Source organism: Penaeus japonicus, unplaced genomic scaffold (genome assembly GCF_977035675.1).
Source record: "Penaeus japonicus unplaced genomic scaffold, GWHDUDI00000001_assembly GWHDUDI00000010, whole genome shotgun sequence".
In the NCBI taxonomy this organism is placed as follows: domain Eukaryota; kingdom Metazoa; phylum Arthropoda; class Malacostraca; order Decapoda; family Penaeidae; genus Penaeus; species Penaeus japonicus.
The window spans coordinates 19,340,544-19,343,043 of NW_028234412.1; the positions used below are offsets into that span (position 1 = coordinate 19,340,544).

General features: G+C 44.5%; 1 protein-coding gene across 1 annotated transcript in view; it reads left to right on the forward strand.

Annotated features, from left to right (window-relative positions):
• LOC122253435 (uncharacterized) overlaps positions 1 to 2,500 on the forward strand; it is a gene marked incomplete in the record, with an annotated part of 173,155 nt that overhangs the window by 96,582 nt on the left and 74,073 nt on the right.

Below are 2,500 nucleotides of genomic sequence, written 5' to 3' on the forward strand. Positions count from 1 at the left end.
CCTACTATAACATATAAAGCATAGATGGGTTAATGAAGAGGTTTAATGGGGCTGCTGGTCTGGCACACGTGTGGGTAAGTTATAGTCCCAAGGGAACAGTGTGTCTTAAGGAATTAATATTACGAAGATTTTATTACAATAAAATGTATTAGGGAAATTAGTGGCTTACAGCCATGGTCACAAACAAGCGACCTTTACCTACAAAATATCCAGTGGAACAATAATTTTTTGTGTCTTATGTGGATACGCAAAAACTGTGGTGTTATATGCAGCGTTATAAACCCGCAATTATTGCCCCTTCGGGGTTGGACCATAGACATTCTCGGGCATATAAAACCAGCCATCACAGTCACAGAGTGACCATTGCTACTGCGGTGTGCCTTTGAAATGATAATCTTTACAATAATTAGCTTTGTGCTATATACTTAAAAGTGATTCTGCTAAAGAATGCTCATGTCTAGGAAAGTTTATGTCAAATAGTAAATATGATTTCATTTAATGCCTGAAGAAATGTTATCCCCACAAATACATTGTTTCGTATTTTGATTTAGTTCATTCATATTGATATACTGTAGTAAAGGGAAGTGTGCTGGTGTTTATCTCTTTATTGAATTCCAAATAATCAAACAACAATGTTGTGTGGTATAAAGAAAAACTCCTGGTGTTTATCTCTTTATTTTTGGCAAACAGGCATTGTAGTATGGGAGCAAAAGCTGTAGTGGTCAGGTTTAGAACTGACTGTCAAATGATAATTTTCAACCAGGATCAGCTTTATTTATCCCCCTTGCCCAGTTGATACGGGTGCAGTAGGGTCGCGGCGGTATGTGAGGTCATAAACCGAAACTCGCTTGGTATTGTCACTTCTGCAGATGATGGGGAAGGGGCCTTCATAAGGAGGGTAGGAGGCTAGCTTGGATGATGTCTTAGAAAGACATATGATCAATCCTAGAGGTTGGGGGGCAGGTAGATGTTCGAAGAGTTGTTTTCCGAAGATCCCCAATGTCTTGTTGTTGGTTTAGGTGACGAAATCTGCTAAAAGATCAAGGTTGGATCTATTGACCACCTCTGTTTTGGAGCATTGAAGGTCGTCTTTCAAGGATATCAAAATGCGGAGGACAAGGGGGAGACCATTGTCCTGATGCTCTTGGAACCCAAGAGAATCATCAGCTGGTGCCAGAGCTTGGACGTCAACTAGGGTCATTGTCAGGAGATGCCACCTTGGCAGGCATGCCTAACCAGGAAATCCAGGTGAGGAAGAAGGTCTTGTCTACTGTAGCTGCAATGATGCTGATGGGCATATCCTCAGGCTATCTGGTGAAGTGGTCAACCATTGTCAGGATGTAGGAGAAAACATTTTTTGATGGCAGGGGTCCAACAATGTCTGTTTGGACATGGTGGAACCTGTTGTCTGGAATGGGAGAAGTTTGAAGGGTAGATTTGGACCTTACTTCTATAGTACTCGATGCAGGTATAATACCAATGTCCATGTTGATGGCAGTTCACGTGACCTTTCTGCAGATGAGATGCTGGATGGCCCTGATGCCACAGTGCTTGTGGTAAGCATTGAAGAAACGGCAATGGAGGGAAAGCAGGATGTATGGGTGTGGATATCCTAAGGAAACATGACAGAGGAGGTCGTCTTCGGAGGCTGGAATCCAGATCTTTTCCAGCTGGAGCAAAGTCTGGCTTCCTTACAGGCAGAAACAGAAGTGTCCCATTGCTGTTCCTTAGGTGAGGCAGTAGTCCACAAGGCCATCTGGAATGTTGACTCCAGACACGATCCTGGATAGGGTGTTGGCAGCTTGGTTGTTGGTCCCTTGGATATGTCTGATGTCTGTTGTGAACTGTGAGATGTAGTCAAGATGTCTCTCACAAGTTGATTGGCAGTGATGTCTTGAGTGCAGGACAAAGGTCAAGGGCTTTTGGTCAGTCAGAATGTGGAAATCCTTGGCTTCCATATAGAGGTGAAAGTGTATGACTGCAGAGTATGCTGTCAGGAGTTCTCTACCAAAGGTGCTGTAGTGAGGCTCCCAGGGTGTCAAGGCCTGGGAGAAGCTTACCCTGCTGTTGATGGAGGATGTATGCATCTGATATGCTGATCAGCAGTACAGGTCGAGAATGGTTGAGGAAGGTAGCAGAGGCCAGGGCTTCTTTATAGACGGTGAAGGTATCACTAGCAGAGGCCAGGGCTTTCCTACAGGCCATGAAGGCATTGTTCGCAGATGGCAACCAGCCAATTCATGTGTTCTTTCCCTATTGCGAAGAAGTGAGCAGGGTGTACAACAGCTGTAGAAGCTTGGCACAGCTGGAAATGAATCTCCTATAAAAGTTGAACATCCCCATGAACTTGCAAAGCTGCTTCTTGGTCGTGGGTTTGGGGAAGTCCTTGATCACAGTGACCTTCTCTGTGAAGGGATAATGCCATGGGAAGTGATGGTGTGTCTGAGGAAGGTTAGAGGTGTGGCCCAAAACACACACTTTTCAGGTTTAATGATGTCGC